The sequence below is a fragment of the Mustelus asterias genome, chromosome 14, assembly GCF_964213995.1.
Source record: "Mustelus asterias chromosome 14, sMusAst1.hap1.1, whole genome shotgun sequence".
In the NCBI taxonomy this organism is placed as follows: domain Eukaryota; kingdom Metazoa; phylum Chordata; class Chondrichthyes; order Carcharhiniformes; family Triakidae; genus Mustelus; species Mustelus asterias.
In genome coordinates, this window is record NC_135814.1 from 50,121,059 (window position 1) to 50,140,657 (window position 19,599).

The 19,599-nt window shown below is 42.6% G+C and overlaps 1 protein-coding gene across 1 annotated transcript in view; it reads right to left on the minus strand.

Annotated features, from left to right (window-relative positions):
• mylkb (myosin light chain kinase b) overlaps positions 1–19,599 on the minus strand; it is a 341,548-nt gene that overhangs the window by 254,144 nt on the left and 67,805 nt on the right. The window contains exon 2 of the mRNA XM_078228351.1: positions 14,305–14,442. The gene's annotated coding sequence lies outside the window, so the exon portion shown is untranslated. The remainder of the gene's footprint in view (positions 1–14,304; positions 14,443–19,599) is intronic.

The window sequence follows — 19,599 nt, forward strand, 5'->3', positions numbered from 1 at the left end:
GACTGAGGAAGAATACATTACAGCAATTGGTTCCAATGTCACAGGCACCAGCTCAGAAACCAGGACCACAGATAACTTAGGAGGCTAGGTTAAAGAGAGATTTTCACAGTAGAATGTACCAGGCACTAGTCAGTAGCAGCCATGCTGGATGAAGGGACATCGCTCAGTGGGGAGAAGGTCGCATATTAATTCTGCTTTGGAGGAGTCAGAAGAGAATCTTGCAAGGTCAAGCTCCTGAAGAAAGGTGAAGGATGCAACAAAACCAAATACCAAATAGAGAGCCAGACTAAAACGTACTGGTCATGGCTGGGAGCGTGGAGGAATCCGTCTCCATCTTGGATTGTGGTTTGACGTAGAACCTGGAACCCACCATCTCCAGTGTGGATCCCAGACTTATCCAGGTTCCGGGGAAATCTATGGTTGCTCTTCCTCTTGAGCCTCCTACAGAGCTGGCAGTGGGCACTGCTTCTGTGTGGACTGTGGGCTAAAAACTGGCATTTGAGCTCAGAGCCTATCCTGGTCACCTGGGAGGATCTAGTGCCTTAACTGTCCCTTATTCTCAAATAATCCTTCAGGTTGTACCTCAACTGATTCCGTTCAACTCCTTGGAGAATCATAGTCAAAACAGAATCCCAGTGAATTGCCTCTTCCCTCCTGGTACTCACTGCCCACGAGGATGCTGAAAGTAAATTTGATGAATGATTTTCAAAGCAAATTGGGCACTTGAAAGAAATAAACTTGTAGGATTATGGGGGTAGAATGGGGGAATGGGATTGATTGGAATGCAATACAGTGATGGATATGGCAGACCGAATGGCAGCAAGAAGACTATAACCATATTTCGACATTTACCATATCCCAGGTGTCTCGGTTTCAAAACATGCTGTTTTGCAGCAAGTAGCACAGCGATCAGTATTTATTATCATTCGACTATTTTTATTACACTGTTACATTGCTACATAGAAACTGCGTGTCGGATATTAACGGACTGCTGCTTTTGTGTTTGGGGGAGTTCTGTGTACTCAGTTCCTGGAACAACACTGATAGTCTCTTCTTTCAGTTTATGCTTCAGTGCAAACTTTCTACTTTTAAAAATGTTAATCTCAATATTTTGCTAAGGTTAGCTTGAAATTTAACACTCTTCTATTTATAAACAAAGCAGAGTGCTTAATTCCTATCACTGTTGACTGCCACGGGACGAAAGGGCTGCCACTGCACAAGGTCAGCAGATATGATAGTTACATCACACATTTACATGTTGCCATTCAATCAGTAAGCTGGCAAGAATGTACTCCCCAACAAGTGGCTCGGAAGAATGTTGAACAGTTTATTTTCCTTTGTGACCTGTTTAGAATAGGTTTCATCAGAGCCCTATCTGGGACTCGTAATTAGTTGGAAAAATAGAAATCTGGATATCTTTCACATTGGCTGTACTTTTTAAAAAGTATTTTAGAAAATATGAACATCGCAGGCTAGGGCCAGCATTTGTAACACATCCCTAATTGCCCTTGAGAAGGGGGTGACGAGCCCTCTTCTTGAACCTCTGCAGTCCATCTCGTGCTGTAAGGAAGATTCCGATATATCAGATAAAAAGAAAGCGTAGATGTGATCTCAAAGTTTGAAAATCGTCTTATCCAGTGCTTCCTTCCAAGGAAAATTTATAACTTGATGTAAAGTTCTGCCCAATTCGAATAAGTTTATTTTATTGTGTTTATCTGATTTAAGTGTGTTGAAATTATCCAATTAGAAACCCTCCAAGCGATCAAAGAGCCTTTATGTATTCATAGCTAATGTGAATGGAGTGCTCTAACCTACGCTGTTTGTCTTTCAATAAATTGCTTGCATCTGGAGCAGCCACATATTCATTCCAACAAATCGCATGCAATTCTGCTATCCTCCACTGATAGAAAAGGCCAAATATCACATTATTTAAAATTCAAAATCACATTGCATGATAACTCAACAAGCGGACTCTGTGGTTTATTTTAACCATTTTCCCCAACAATCCAAGTAAGTACCTGGAGCCACTTGTTCAACCTCTAGCGCTGACCACATCAAAGGATTAGGTGGAGGCTGCCTAATTTAGTGTTGAAATTTCAGATAGGTCCATCATCTCCCTGTGGTGTGGTTGATTAAGGCTGTAGGCTTGGAAACTCAGTCCCTGAATTTCCTTACCCAGCCACTTACCCTTACACTGCTGTCCTTCTTTGGGGCACATTAGCAATCTGCATAAACAGATGCATCCAGGTCCTGCCCTAACTTCTGGCCAATCTCCTACAATCCAACAGGAAAGACTAAAGATTTTGGCTCCATTGGATTTTGCTGCATGATTTTTCACATTGGCCTATATTAGTCCTGCATTATTTTGCACTCCTGCTGAACTGCTTAATCTTGTACTCTTTAGCAATTTGTTTGTATGAGCGAGAGTGCTTTTTCATGTCCTGAAAATAACATGAAAAGCTATTAGAGCACCAGTCAGCAAATGAGTTCCATCTATCTCTGAACAGACATGACAGGAACACGAGGATCCACTGCCATTCTGGAGCTAATGCTGGATATGTCTTCAACTGTGTTGGAAACATTGATGTGAATGGCAGTGTTTATTATAAACTAGACTCACAGGTAAATAATTGGCTCAAACAGCTAGCAATTATATACAGAGGAAGCAGATTACACCTTTGTTCAAAAAGACAATTCCATTCAGAGAGCAAGGTTTCCAAGGACATTCTTCACGATTTCCTGTTTGTTGTGCACCAGTTTCTGGTTCAGAGTTTGACATACGATGCTAATGTAAATGACAACTTCAACCTGATGATCAACACAAAGAAAACTGAAGTAAGTACCAGTGTGCTCCAGGAAAACCCTATCTTGAGCCCAAGGTTTCAGTCCATGGCCAGAAGCACCAGTCAAATAAACTGCTGCTTCCTGGATGATGTTGAGTTCCTTCACTGTTGTTGTGGTTGGACCCATTCAGCTGAGCGGTGAGTACTCCAGAGATTCAAAGCAATGGATAAATGAATTTATCTCTGGAGCACACTCTCTTGAGCTCTCTGTATTGACAATGAGTCACATGCAAGGAGTGCCAAAGCAAGTATAGCCTTCAGCAGACTTCAAACATTAGGCTGCAAACAAACAGGAGTAAGTCTGCCTACCAAACTGAAAGTCAATGGGGAATAGTGGGGGAAGTGGTGGAAGGATTCCTGAGCTGATTATTAGCCGGTTGACCATGTTGAATACTCCTTCCGTGTCCAACAAGTCCTGGCATTGGACTCAAACCTGATTCAAAGCAGTGGATAAATTCATTTATCTCGGGAGCACACTCTCTTGAGCTGTCTGTAGTGGTAGGGATACTACCACTGCGCCACAAGGCATCCAGCACTCTCCGGGAGTTTAGAAACAAGACCAGACCAATAAAAGAAGTGGCAAAAAACAAACTCATACAGGAATCAGAGGAAAGTTAGTGGAAATGACGTTGGAATTAGCACAATGGTCCAGAACGCTGCTGAAAGGACAAAAGGAAGAAAACTTGTGTATTTGTGTGTAAGTCTATGTTGGTGTTTGGTCTCTGTGGGCGTTAAGTTGTTCAACGGTGAATGTGAATGTGTGTGAAATGTCTCTGAGCAGAGTTGTATTTAATGGGCTAAGTTAAAGAAGAAACTAAAGAACTCCTGATAAAAATATGAATTTGACTGATAGAATGACTGCGAAAGGCTGCTGCATAACCTCTTGGAGTGTGTCTGTTTTGTGAGAAATTATTTTTTCTCTGAAGTTCCCTAATTACAGTTGCTGAAAGGCAATTGAAGATAGAAGAATTGGGGCGGTTGATGTAATTGATTTATTTCTGTCTCCTTCCTTTAAACACACGTGGCACTCTTTTCTGTCTCTGTGTGGATTTATTTTTGTGTGCATCATATTTGTGTGTTTGAATTTGTGACTTTCTGATTTAGATTACAGGGGAAGCATGCTTTAATTGAAAATTTTCAATGATTATAATAAACTCTGAGTTGGTATGGATCAATCTTGGATTAAAATTGCTGCAAAATTTAAAGATTTGAGGATTTTGATTCCTGTCACAGTTCTCAAAAGACTAGGAGGGATTTATTTTAATTTTGGATGTTGCTAATTGGAATTTAGAAATACACATCTTTGGATGATCTAAATTGAAAAGAAGAAACTAAGGCCAGAATTTTATGCTACCCCGGATCCCTAGTGGTGTGGGGGAGCGTAACATAGCATGGGATCCCATCCACCCTGACCCAGATTTGATTTCAGAGTGGGGCGGACAGGAAGATCACCCATGCCTCTATTAAGGCCCTTACATGACCATTTAATGGCCAGTTAAGGGCCTTTTCCCACCCAGTCTCAATTTTTAGGCAGGTGGGTGCCCAATGATTGAGGGTGAGAAACAGAAAAAATTCTCACCCTCACTTTCCGGTGAAGGAGCCTCCATTGGAAGGCCCCTTCAGGTTTGGGGCACCCCCACCTCATGGACCAGAGACCTACTATGGAATTGTCAGGGTACAGCCTATTTTTCACTTCTTTAATAATGGGAAAGCCATGGAAGAAGATGATGGGCTGCTTCTTGAAACACTCCTGTAGGAATGTCCTTGCGTTGTAAAGATTAACCTCCAACAAACACAACATCTTCCTTTGTGTCAGGTATCTAGACATTAGCTTGTTCCTTGATGTCTTGATGTTGAAGGCAGCTACTCTCGCATTTGTCTGGAATTCAATTGTTCTCCATGTCTACATCAGGAGGCAATGTGTTCAGGATATTATTGTACACAAACTTGATTCAAACTCTTTGATTCAGGAGATTAAAACCTGCTGTAAAAAGGATGCCAATACTTGCTAAAACAGTGTACGAAACAATTCTTCACTGTTTATACCTGACTTTATATACTGAATAGAAATTGAGTACATGCTTTTGATTCCTTCCTCCAAAAAAACATGTTGGTTATGATTTTACTGGCTCGCCCCGCCCATCAATGGGGTGGATCACCACTCCTGGTGGCACTGCTGTTCAATCAGATAGACGGCAGCAATTGGAGGCAGGAGCCTCCTTCCCCAGGTAGGGGCAGAAGGCCCACCTCAAATGTTAATGGCTGTAGGGCTGCCATGTGGAGCTGAGGGGAGTTCCCAGCTGAACCTTTCAGGAAACCCTGCCACCCATTAACTTGCTTCTCATGAACTTAGTAAGAAAGTATAGAAGCTGGCTGACCTTCAGCCTCGTGGAGAATCTTCAAGCCTCTAACAAGATAGTTCATATTCTGTATGAAATAATTCAATATGGTGATTACATCAACAATAATTTTGCTTCAGCTTAACCAAACAATCAGAAACGGACGTATACACAGACATTCTACCACAAAGACATCCCAATTACAGTATTCTAAACATTGGCCTGAGTTTCATATACAAAGATAGTGATTTGGAGTTTAAAAATTGTCAAATCGTGGCCAACATTTGCTGCAGATACAGCTTGAGAGGTCAATTGACTTATCTAGAGATGTAATTCGGTCTGCTTATGGTCGTCGTAGTAACAAACATGTTATGTCACTGCACTAGTAATTCAGAGGCCTGCAAGAATAATCCCAGAGCCTTGAGTTCAAATCTCACCACAACAGCTGATAAATTTAAATTCAGTTAATTCAATCAAAATATGGAATTTTAAAATAGTGACCATTAAACTACTGGATTGTTGTTTAAACCCATCTACTTCACTAATGTCCTTTATAGAGCAGTACAGTAAGAAAAAGTAGTGATTTCTTTAAAAGATCTGTGGAATTTGTAATTGTTTTTAATGTTTGAAAAGGACTTTTGAGAGTTTGCATCAATTGTAAAGGAATCAATTGTCATTTTCTTGGACAATAAGAAATACTGTCCATGTGACCTGACGAGCACTAGGTCGCCAACCAATCACAGCACTTTCTTCTCAAGGATCATAAATTGTTCCCTTTATATTTTGTATTCTTCTTAATTAGCCTGATGAGTGCAAGCCAAAAAATTTCAACAATATATGTGTTTTAGCAGCAATCTTTCACTTGTCTGTTCATTCCTGTGATTTGCACTCATTTGAATTTGTGTTTAAGTTGCATAATGTGAAATCTTTTTGGTAATTTCTTATCTGGAGGGCATTCGGGGATTGTATCAGAAGGAAATCTGTTGCTGTATTTGTCCTTGCCTATATATAGCTCCAGTCCACAGGGATGCTTCCCTCTCAAATGGTCTAGTGTGCCATTTAATTGTATTCAAGAAGGCGGCTCACCACCACTTCCTCCAGAATAACTAGTGATGGACAGCACCCACATCCCATGGATGAATAGAACAGAATAGCGAGTCATCTGAAAATCAAAGTGGTGGATTGAAGCTTCCTGCTGCATCCTTTTTCGCTTTGATTTAGTTCCATCAGATATTTTCCTTGTGCAGATTGCCAAAGACTATTGCAATACATTAGTCCTTGCACACTATGAGCTAGGGGATTGCTGCACTTGTGAAGGTGTTGTCTTCCAGATGAAACCATATTTCCTCTCAGATAGACATAAGAATACAAGAAATAAGAGCAGTAGGAGGTCATATGGTCCTTTTGGCCTGTTTTGCCCATCATTCAGCAAGATCATAATAGATCATAGAATCCCTACAGTGCAGAAGGAGGCCATTCGGCTCACCGAGTCTACACCGACCACAATCCCACCCAGGCCCTATCCCCACATATTTACCCTGCTAATCCCTTAACACTAGGGTCAATTTAGCATGGCCAATCAACCTAACCCACACATCTTTGAACTGTTGGAGGAAACCGGAGCACCCGGAGGAAACCCACGCAGACACGGGGAGAATGTGCAAACTCCACACAGTCAATGACCCGAGGCCGAGATTTGAACCCAGGTCCCTGGCGCTGTGAGACGGCAATGCTAACACTGCGTCACCATGCCGCCCACAAGGCTCCTACCTCAGGATCTCCTACCTCAACTCCACTTTTCTGCACTATTCCCACATTTCATATTTTCCTTAATACTCAATCTGTTGACCCCTGCCGTGAATAAACTAAATGACTGAGCTCTCTGGGGTAGAGTTTTCCAAAGATTCACTATTCTAATATAAAAGATTCCATGGCACTATTTTGATAAAGAGCAGGGAAGATCCCGTGGTGGCCTGGCCAATATTTATCCCCCAAATTATCTAGTCATTATCAATTGTTTGTGAGAGTTTGGTGTGGGCAAATCAACTGCTGTGTTCCTCAATTACAACAGTTACTATTGTTCAAAAGTAATTCATTGGCTGTGAAATGCTTTGGGACATCCTGAGACCATAACAAGTGTAATATTATCATGTCTTTCTTTGAAGTATGATTTCACACAATCAATATTTGATAATGAACATGTTGTTCATGCACCAAATTGGTCTAAGCTCGGTGGCAGTGCTCATATTTCTCAATCAGAAGGCTGGGAGTTTAAGTATGTGATGATACTGTGCCTTTAAGGAATATATTTTAGTCGTGTTTCTGTGCTGAATGTGTTTGCTAGTCCCTTATCTTTTATTGGAGTCATTTTGTCTGGATCCAGCAGCACTGTATTGTTTCTGCAGCAGCATAATTGATCTTAATGGCTGCAATGTTTGTTTTAATCTGAACTAATGCAGAATTCTGTTGTTTTTGTGTTTTGCCCTGGGATCTTTCAGAGTGGGGCTTGATTAGGTTGATTGACAGGTAAGGTCATATGACAGGGTGGGGCTAGGCTTTCACTGAGAACTTAAAGCAGTCTGAGATTCTACTGTTTGGGGGTGGAGCTTTCTCTGGAAGTTTCTGCATGAGAACTGGAAAACAGAGCTCTGTCTGGATCACTATCTAAAAGTGTCAAAAGGCTGGAAATCTAGTACCCACATAAGCATCTTTGCTTTCTGTGTTAACTGGTTTTAAAGAAGGGATTTATATCTATGTGAGAATACTGCTAAATTGGAACAATCGAGATAGCTAGCTGTTAAGAATTATACTTTGTAATATTTAAGTATTTTAATTGGTAAAAGTTACGCTAATTATTTTTGTTATATTCTAACTGTGATCTTAAATAAATTTTGCTTTGATTAAAGCTTCCTAGTGGGTCACTTGAATCATATCTGGAGTGAAACACCTTATACTCACCATAATGCCAAAAGCAAATGTAAAAGTTAGAGTCTAGGCTAACTTCATAAAGTACCTTGGAGTTTCTGATCTCATCTGTAACAAGTGCAATTGTAGGAAATTGTGCACATAACCTAGCTGACACTTCTGAGGGTGTGCATCACCATTGGAGGTGCCATCTATTGGATGAGATATGACTCCAGATTACCCTCCCAAACCGCCAATTACCAACCCGACCTGACTAATCCTCCCGACCACATGCAGCTACAACCGACCAGACGTGCCTATCCCCCACCATCTAACTAACCCCACAACCCAATCTGACTAGCCTTGGACCTGATTACACCCACCCATCCAATCTGATTACACCCCTACCCAACTACCACCCCCCAACCACCTACCATTTTACCTATCACCACCTCATCCACCTGCCACCTAACACCTGACCCATCTGCCAGCTCACCCAAATACCACCTTATCTATTTGCCACCCTACTCACCAACTACCTCAACTACCTGCCACCCTACCACCTCACTCACTTTACCACCTCATCCAACTACCACCCTACCCAATTACACACTTGTCTCACCCACCTAGCCATTCGCTTATTCATTCATTCATTCATCCATTTATTAACATCCACACTGCACCTTTAAACTTGTCATATGGCAGCTCATGCCTAAGAAAGGGGGCATGTGTGGGATTACGGGGAATAGGGCCTGGGTGGGATTGTGGTCGGTACAGACTCGATAGGCCAAATAGCCTTCTTCTGGATGTAGGGATTCTATGACCTGTCTTCCCGATTCTACTGCGATCCAATGGAGTTCTCCGAAGGTCACTGTGCTCCGTATTTGCGGGAAAGCTGGACTCTGAAGACCTGACAAGAAATGCGGAACAACATTGTTCCGTGGGGGTGGTGGTGGTGGATGGGGAGAGGTCCAAGTGAAGCAGCAATCCGAAGATGATTGCTGTTCCTCAGAAGATCCCGGTCATTCGCGTTTTTCTGGCTAGGATCATCCTATCCATTAGGGATGTATTAAGAAAAAGACAGATGCTACAATGGGAAGACAGTGGAGTTAATATTCTGGTAGGACTAAATCAAATGGGTGAAATATCTTCTTTATACAAACCTATCTTCTGTTAACATGTGACCTTTAACTGTATGGCAACTTTGCTTACTTTCTGCTGGTCTCAGACTAGTGAATCACTGAAGCTCAGCTAAAAACAATTTCATTTGGTAGCTGTTGAGATGCTACATTTGTGCATTTGTGGGGTTAAAATATTGCCAAGTAAACAGGCCACACATTGGACATCTGTTGACAGCTACAAATGGAGCAGGATTGAATAGAACAATGGACAAGTCCACAGAGAAAATGATTAGCCATGAGCAGATGAGGATCTACCCAAGGAAAGGTTAGGAGGAACAAAATTAGGGATTGAACAATATATTTTATATTGAATCTCCAGTTGATGAGTGCTGACAGGAAATTCTATGGGCCTTTCAAATATTATTTGCAGAAAAATGTATTGGAGTTAAACTCCAACACCATGTTTTTTAAATGTACTTCTACAATTTCTCCAATGGCAAACTGATCAAACATTTGGCGAGATGAGATTTCAAAATAATCAATATGCTCATGATAAAGTTCTGATCCAACTTATTTGATTCAGTTTGAGAATCTGAGCATTATATACTTCCCACATTAACAGGTCGTATGATTTGACTTGAGCAAAATAGTTTCTAGCTGCCCTCTCTTGTCATCCATCCTTTTCAATGCCCTTTCTACCTCACTGCCTGTGTTTGATTCTGTGTTTTATCTCTTGTCGTTCATAGCCAGAAAAGGGAAGCTTGCCAGGTCCCCTGCTGAACACCCAGGACCAGCAACACAATAGGCGCAAGTCATTTATCAAATGTTAAGACAAGCTGGTGAACAACTCATCACCAACAGACTATAAAGAAACAACATCAAAGCTAGTTCATTTGCATCCTAACCACCTGTCATCTCAGAGCCTACTTTATAAACTAGTGTTGATAGAATGCCTTGAGATAGAACATTTGAAGGAAACTTTTTTAACATCATAAATAGACAAATGGTAAATATATTATCTTGGCGCATTGGTGTGGCGCAAGTGGTTGGTTGAAACAGACGCACACACTGTATCCAAGACTGGAATGGAGCTTCTGCTTTAACCAAAAAAGATCTTGCTATAATTGGATTCAACGAACTTATTTCAACATCTTATAAACCAATAAGGTTTATAAGATTTTTATATTTTGGGACTGTATCTTTAAATTTAGGGTAAATGAGCAGGTCATGTGACCGGTTCTGGTTTGATTGTTGGGGTTCAAAGGAAGACTTGAATTGTTTGAGAAGATGGTGCAATATACTCAGAGACAATGTCACCAAATATATCAGAAGTAGACTCAGGGCGGGATTTTTGGGCTGTGCTCACCCCAAGGTCGGATATCTCGCCCGAGGTCAACAGACATTTGCATGGTCCTTGTCCTGTCCACTAAAATTTCTGTGGCAGTTGGGATGGTAAATTTCCACCCTCTGAGCCTCCCAAAGTCCCAGAAAATTGTTGTTGGGATCAGGTTGTAAACAGTCACGTTGTATATTATCCACTTATTTCTAAGATGAAAAGAGATGGGTTAAAAGATAGTTAATTAGCATCTCTACCTAGTGAGCAAATGTGTTTGTCTTGGGGAAGGGGGCGGAGGAAGCCACTTTTGAGATCAGGTTACAAGCTTCCCTACAAGTCCATGAATATTGGACACAGACATCAGTTTTGGTTTGGTGTGGTGTTCAGCCAACTGAGAAGCAGAGAGCATGAGATAGTGGCAGCCAATATGGTACCTGAAGCAGAAAAATGCTGACTCTATTGTTCACTACACAAACATGAGTGGGAGCTTGCAGTCAGATTGAAAAGATCAGTTTGTGAGAATTTAAAGGAGATTCGTCCAGCTAAAGGCCAGAGGGAAAGAATCTGCAATATAACTGTCACTGTGAAAGTCCGTTCTGAGATCAGAAATAAAAACAGAAACTGCTGGAAAGACACAGCAGATCTGGCAGATCTGTGGAGACAGAAATAGAGTTAATGCTTAGACTCCAGACCAGTTTATCACCAGCAGGTGCGAATGGTAACCATTCATCCTCCATTATTTAGCAATGACTTATGGCATGTGTGGGTAACAGACGTATTGATCATATTGTCATATGATTGAAACTGACTTGTGATAACCCAGCTTATTATTCCAAGGACAGACCAGTTGTAGGTCACCTGGGTCAGAAGCACAAAGGGAAACCACCACTCAGAAAGAAATACAGAACCCTGCTGAACAATCAATTAACTCGGGCAGTGAGAGAGGTGCTAGTTTATTCCCACCTGCAAGAATACATCTCTTTCCTACAGAATCATGGCCACAATTTAATGTGAAACCCCGTGACTTTTAACTTCCATTTATCTTCACAGAACTAAGAGAATGAACTCATTAGGCTTGCAATGCTTCCCATCTTAAATTACTAATTCAAAACGCATGATTTGTTTCTTGTTATTCTGTTGATAACCAAAATGCATTCTTCATCTCTAGTACCCATGCTTTCTTGTGTGTGTGTGTGAGTGTGTTACCTTCTGAGTACTGTGTGAATAAAAGTTTATATTTTCTTTCGATTTAAACTTCCCAGAAAGCCTTTTTCATGTCTATTCTCTAAGTCAGGCCACTGGAAAGGTTTAGAATACTTTTTAAACTCATAGGGCAGAGTTTTCCAGTCCTGTCCGCATTGGGACCAGAAATCCCTGTCCAAAGTCAATGGATCTTCTGCTGGTCCATCAAACATTCTGTCCCACTCCCTATGATTTCCATAGCAAATCCTACCCATATATCTTGTTGTGAACAACTAGGAAGTGAGGGGAAAAGAGGAAAAGATTATCCCAATATATCTAATAATGTATTATTCGCAGTACTGGCTATCTTTATAACATAATATTCTATTATCTGATGAAGCAACATTCCATTATTTTCATCAGATAATTGACGATAGTCAGCATGGTTTTGTGAGAGGGAGGTCATGCCTCACTAACCTGGTGGAGTTTTTTGAAGAAGTGACTAGAATGGTTGACGAAGGAAGGGCCGTGGATGTCGTCTATATGGACTTTAGTAAAGCATTTGACAAAGTCCCTCATGGTAGGTTGGTGCAAAAGGTTGGATCTCATGGGATAAAGGGGGAGGTGGCTAGATGGGTGGAGAACTGGCTTGGTCACAGAAGACACAGGGTGGTAGAGTCATAGAGGTTTACAGCATGGAAACAGGCCCTTCGGCCCAACTTGTCCATGCAGCCCTTTTTTTTAAACCCTTAAGCTAATCCCAGTTGCCTGTGTTTGACCCATATCACTCGATAGCCATTTTACTCATGTAACTGCCTAAACGCTTTTTAAAAGACAAAATTGTATCCGCCTCTACTACTACCTCTGGCAGCTTGTTCCAGGCACTCACCACCCTCTGTGTGAAACAATTGCCCCTCTGGACCCTTTTGTATCTCTCCCCTCTCACCTTAAACCTATGCCCTCTAGTTTTAGACTTACCCACCTTTGGAAAAAGATATTGACTCGCTAATCTATGCCCCATATTATTTTATAAACCTCTATAAGATAACCCCTAAGCCTCCTACGCTCCAGAGAAAAAAGTCCCAGTCTATCCAGCCTCTCATAATAACTCAAACCATCAAGTCCTGGTAGCATCCTAGTAAATCTTTTCTGCACTCTTTTTAGTTTAATAATATTCTTTCTATAATAGGGTGACCAGAACTGTGCACAGTATTCCAAGTATGGCCTTATCAATGTCTTGTACAACTTCAACAAGACGTCCCAGCTTCTGTATTGGAATTGTATTGTATTGTATTGTATATTGTATATTCTGTATTGTATTCTGTAGTGGAAAGGTCTTTTTCCGGCTGGATGCCTGTGACTAGTGGTGTGCCGCAGGGCTCTGTATTGGGACCTCTGCTGTTTGTGATTTATATAAACGATCTGGAAGAAGGTGTAACTGGGGTGATCAGTAAGTTTGCGGACGACACGAAAATGGCTGGACTTGCAGATAGTGAGGAACATTGTCAGAGGCTACAGAAGGATATAGATAGGCTGGAAATTTGGGCAAAGAAATGGCAGATGGAGTTCAATCCAGATAAATGCGAAGTGATGCATTTTGGTAGAACTAACGTAGGGGGGGGAGCTATACGATAAATGGCAGAACCATAAAGGGTATAGATACGCAGAGGGACCTGGGTGTGCAAGTCCACAGATCCTTGAAGGTGACGTCACAGGTGGAGAAGGTAGTGAATAAGGCATATGGCATGCTTGCCTTTATAGGACGGGGCATAGAGTATAAAAGTTGGGGTCTGATGTTGCAGTTGTATAGAATGTTGGTTCGGCTGCATTTGGAATACTGCACCCAGTTCTGGTCGCCGCACTACCAGAAGGATGTGGAGGCCTAAGAGAGAGTGCAGAGGAGGTTTACCAGGATGTTGCCTGGTATGGAAGGGCTTAGTTATGAGGAGAGATTGGGTAAACTGGGGTCGTTCCCACTGGAAAGACGGAGGATGAGGGGTGACCTAATAGAGGTGTATAAAATTATGAAAGGCATAGATAGGGTGAACAGTGGGAAGCTTTTTCCCAGGTCGGTGGTGACGTTCACGAGGGGTCATAGGTTCAAGGTGAGACGGGGGGAGGTTTAACACGGATATCAGAAGGACGTATTTTACATAGAGGGTGGTGGGGCCTGGAATGCGCTGTCGGGCAAGGTGGTGGAGGCGGACACACTGGGAACGTTTAAGACTTATCTAGATAGCCACATGAACGGAGTGGGAATGGAGGGATACAAAAGGATGGTCTAGTTTGGACCAGGGAGCGGCGCGGGCTTGGAGGGCCGAAGGACCTGTTCCTGTGCTGTATTGTTCTTCTTTGTTCTTTATTATTGCATACGGGGAATTAATGTCTGTGTGACCAAATATTCCCTCTACCACATAGTACATTATTGTAAGCTAAATAAAAGTCTGTCAGTATTTCCTTGCTGGATCGTCACAAACATCTTTTCTCAAAGTATGCATTTTATAAGATAAAATTGTTCTATACCAAGAGTAGGGGAAAAGACTTAATGTCTATAATATATAGAGAAAAGAGGATCCCACCTGAATCAATTCTAATCCTCTTTGGGTTTGACTGCTGATAACTGGCCTGAAGTAACCGGAGACAATCCAGGACAGTGGGAGTGAAAAAGCTTCCAAGTATTTTGTTGGACTCCAAAGCAGCAGAGTGGTACGATGTCTCTACACGTAGCAGAAAGTACACAGGGTTAAGGTTCATACTTCAATAGCAAATTCAATCCTGTTTGCCAAATAAAATGCAATATAGAGAAATTTGCAGAACAAATCAAGCTTATGCTGATAATTTAACAGTGTATTATAAAATTTGATGAAAATTTCAGTAAGTATGTTGTTGGTAACAGTCTTTAGTAACCTCTCCTGCTTTTAATTCTTCAAATCTTATCAAGTGAGCAGTGTAACAACAATGTAATGTTCTCAACTTGTAAGGTACGTTTGGTCATCAATCAGGTGACAAAAAGCTTAAGCTTAGTCTTAAAAGTCTGACAAGAGGCATCTATAATATATTCAGTTCAATACATGGGGCAGGGATTTAATTGAAATCTCACTTTAAGTATCTAAATTACTTCTTACGTTGTCATAGGTACTTTCAACATTACAGGTGATACATTTCTCTGTCAGTCTATGACCGACACAATAACTATTTATAATGAGAGTATATCACCCTGTGAATGAATCATTTGACCACAAGGTTTTTGCTTTTATTTATTATTAATTGCACTCCTGGTGTACCTTTGCTTTGTGTTTACCAACTTTCAGAAAGGAGCAGAGACTTTGATGTGATTCCTAAACCTCTGTCTTGACACCTTTCTTTCCTTCTACAATCCATAGAATCCTTACAGTGCAGAAGGAGGCCATTTAGTCTATCGAGCCTGCAGACTCTCTGACAGAGCATCTTACCCAGGCCCTATCCCCGTAACACTACATATTTACCCAACTAATGCCTCCTAGCCTATACAACTTAGGGCACTAAGGGGCAATTTAGCATGACCAACCACCCTAACCTGCACATCTTTGGAGGGTGGGTGAAAACCGGAGCACCCAAACAGACATAGGGAGAACATGCAAACTCCACACAGACAGTGACCCAAGGTTGGAATTGAACCCGGGTCCCTGATGCTGTGAGGCAGCAGTGCTAACCATTATGACACTTGTTAAAATCTGTCAATGTCTGTTTGATAACTCTTCTGTGAAGAGGTGTGGGATCTTAAAAGTTTATTTATTAGTGTCACAAGTAGGCTTACATTAACGCTGCAATGAAGTTACTATGAAAATCCCCTAGTTGCCACACTCTGGTGCCTGTTTGGGTACAGTGAGGGAGAATTTAGCATGGCCAATGCACCTGGCCAGCACATCTTTCTGTGGGCGGAAACTGGAGCACCCGGAGGAAACTCATGCAGACACAGGGAGAATGTGCAGACTCCGCACAGATAGTGACCCAAGCTGGGAATCAAACCCGGGTCCTTGACACAGTAGCAGCCGTGCTAACCACTGTGCTGCCTTGTGTAAAAGGTTCTATACACATGTAGATTATTGCTCTCACTATTATTGATCTGTCACTTAACAGATGGGAGTGTTTTTATGGCTGGATGATTTCTATCAATGAGCTGCTCACAGCCTCTCAGCAGCTGACTGAGCAGGTAGGGTGGGAAATGTAGCCAGGTGGGTTAAGGAGAGGGGGGAAGGAAATCCTGAAGAGGGCTGTCGAGGGCCATGCAGTCAGGGTGGTGATTTGTAGTTCCCAAAAGAAGCATGAATCATTTTTTAAAAATGTTCTTGTCAAGACTTTTGGTCTTTTAAGGACCTCGGTTTTTTGGTTTCTCTACAACAATTCTTCAGCAGCACATGTAACAGCCTTTGGTATTTCAAAATTGCATTGAGCCTTATTGACATCATCGCGTCCCAAATTGCCTTCACTGCTGAAGCTCTTTCCTGTTTGCAGTGAGAATGGGCACAACATAATTCCTCACCAAAATAACTGTGGTCTGATCACCAGAGGGGAAGTGCAATAAATGTGCATCCTCAGTTTCCAGCAATGCTATTACTCTGCTCGCAATCATAAACAGGGATGAAAATTGCTTCCACAGCATCCTTCCTCATTGCAATTAAACTCATTATTGAAACAAAATTAATTGAACATTAAAACAAGCAAGCTTTATTAATTCCTGATTATCAGATCTCGTGTTGACGGTGAGGAATGTAAATATTCTAATGACTAATACTGTAGCAGTCAGAATTAGAATCATAGAATCCCAACAGTGCAGAAGGAGGCCATTTAGCCCATCGAGCCTGCACCAACAACAATCCCACCCAAGCCCTATCCCCATAACTCCACATATTTACCCTGCTAATCCCCCTGACACTAAGGGGTAATTTAGCATAGCCTATCAACCGAACCCGTACATCTTTGGACTGTGGGAGGAAACCGGACTACCCGGAGGAAATCCACGCAGACACGGGGAGAACGTACAAACTCCACACAGACAGTGACCCAAGGCCGGAATTAAACCTTGGTCCCCGGCGCTATGAGGCAGCAGTGCTAACCACTGTGCCACCATGCCGCCGCATTATAATGATTAATACAGTAGCTGTCAGAATTAGAAACAGAGCGAGGAGGCAGGATTTTCCCTGAAGGCTTCTGAACCCCACTGTCAGGCTCAGGGAAGGCAATGGCCTAGTGGTATTATCGCTAGACTATTAATCCAGAAACTCAGCTAATGTTCTGGGGACCCAGGTTCGAATTCCCGCCACGCCAGATGGTGGAATTTGAATTCAATAAAAAATATCTGGAATTAAGAGTATACTGATGACCATGAAACCATTGCCAATTGTCGGAAAAACCCATCTGATTCACTCATGTCCTTTAGGGGAGGAAATCTGCCGCCTTACCTGGTCTGGCTTACATGTGACTCCAGAGCCACAGCAATGTGGCTGACTCTCAACTGCCCTCCAGGAGCAACTGGTGATAGGCAACAAATGCTGGCCAGCCAGCAACGCCCGCGTCCCACAAAGGAATAAAAAAAAGAATAAAAGTGGAGGTCAGAAGCCCGCACCATTTGGGGAACAGTCACTCATTGTGATTTTCTCTTCCCTGTCTGCCAAATAGCCGCCAGAGGGTGACGAGGTCTTTGGAGCTGGAGGGTTATCTGAAACCAGTTTGAAAGCAGCAGCAGCATGCGATGGAAGGTCAGTGAAGGAGAAGATGCTTCAGAATGGAGGTGCCCTCTCTCCAACTTTTTAAAAAGATATTCTAAAAAATGGCTTTGGCAGCCAAACTACCGCTGTGAGTTAGGGCTGCTGCAGCACACAGACAGACAGGAAGGACCTCTTGGCCCAGTTGCAGCACTGGCGTCCCAGATCGACCACTGGGAGACCACCTCCAGATAGTTCAACTGACCCCGGTCACCCGTGATTGCATAGATCTGCTACCCTGTGTGTGCGGGCAGGTAGCTCGGCTGCCTCTCATCCTGTTTGCAGAATATGGTCTAAGGGAGGGATGCAGTCAGAATAATAGCAAACAGGTATTGCCCACCTGCCTCCGACCTGAGCCCAATCAGGGCCAAAAATCAGATACCAAAAGAGAGCCAAGCCTGAATTTGCAGCCTCAGCTGTGCTAAACCTTCTGTGATCTCGCCAAACCCAAAGTTATCCCCCCATTGGAATGTCAGATCAAAATGTCCTGGTGTCGCCAAACTGCAGTAATGTCAAACATCCAATGTGACTGAGGCACAGGACAGGCCCCACTATTACTGCATCACACCCTCCAATTAATTGGTGCATCTTGCATACATCTTCTTTACTATGCACAGCTTCAAAAATTGCAGAAGATAAAATATAAATACAAATAAGTAAAGGAAAACATGTAAAGGTCATTCGTTTACAGAAAAGTAAGATACTGCATTTGCTCCAAAATAAAAAACAAAAAAATCCTGGAACCACTCCAGAGTGGAAAAAAGGGTTAACATCTAGGCTCCTTTGTCAGAAACCAATTCAATGGCCTGAATTTTATGGATGACGGGTCTCACTTCCCGCCATCCAAAGATCCCCACTGACTCCATTGAAACCCTACCACTGATTCCGGGGCGGATGAGGTTCCCAGACTGGAAATCTCTGCTGGCCTCAGGCGGGATTTTACGATATTGCCCGAGCCAGGCCGTAAGATCCTGTTTCAAGTGTCCACAGACATTTCACACTGGAATGAGCGTCAAGTGCTGCAGGAGGGATTTCAGCCCCTCGCTGGCCAGCAGCTCTCCACTCCCTTCAGCAACTGCACTGCAGTGGACAGAAGAAGAAATGCAGGAGGACATTAGAGCCTAGGTCTGGACACTGGAGGACCAGGTAAGTTCAAAGGCCCCAAGGTGGAGGAGGAGGGGTAGGAAAGGCCTGAGCAGGACACAAAGGGAGTGATCGGGGTCTCAGAAGGTTGGGGCTCGAGTGCCACTCCAGAGGCTTGAGCTTTCGCTTCAGTGCAATACTGAGGGAGTTCCGCACAATCAGAGGTTGTGACCTCTGATGCAACATTAAACTGAGGCACTATCTACTCTCATAGGTGGGTATCAAAAAAATCCCATGGCATTATTTCATAAAATCATTACAGCACTGAAGGAAACCATTTGCTACTTTGTATCTGTGCAACTATTTCAAGAGCAACTCAGCTAGTCCCACTGATCTGCACTTTCTGTTAGCCCCGCAAATGTTCCTTCTTCAGATAACTATGCACTTCCCTTATGATGCAATGATTGATTCTGCCTCCACCATACTTTCCAGCAGCGCATTCCAAATCCTAACCACTCGCTGCTGATGAAAAACATTTTTCCTCCCGTTGCCTTCGGTTCCCTCTGGTTCTCCAACCTTCTGTCAACTGGAATAGTTTCACCCTATCTACTTTGTCCAGACCCCTTGCGATTTTGAACACCGCTATTGAATCTCCTCTCAACTTTCTCTTCTTCGAAGAGAACAGCTCAGTTTTTCCAATCTATCCACTCACCTCAAGTCCCCCATTCTTGGAACTATTCTCATAAATCTTTTCTGCATCCTTTGTGAGGCTTTCCTAAAGCCCAAGATTATTCACAATACTCCAGTTGAGAAGAAAAGCGCAAAATTCTCCATGGTGCCCTCACCAATACCAGTTTGAACCCACAATCTTTGGATTCAGAGGTGAGAACATTGCCATTGAACCACAAATGACAGCACAAGGACTTCATCGAATTCCTACAGTACAGAAGGAGGCCATTCAGCCCATCGAGTCTGTACCAACCACAATCCCACCCAGGCCCTATTCCCGTAACCCTACATATTTACCCTGCTAATCCCCCTGACAAC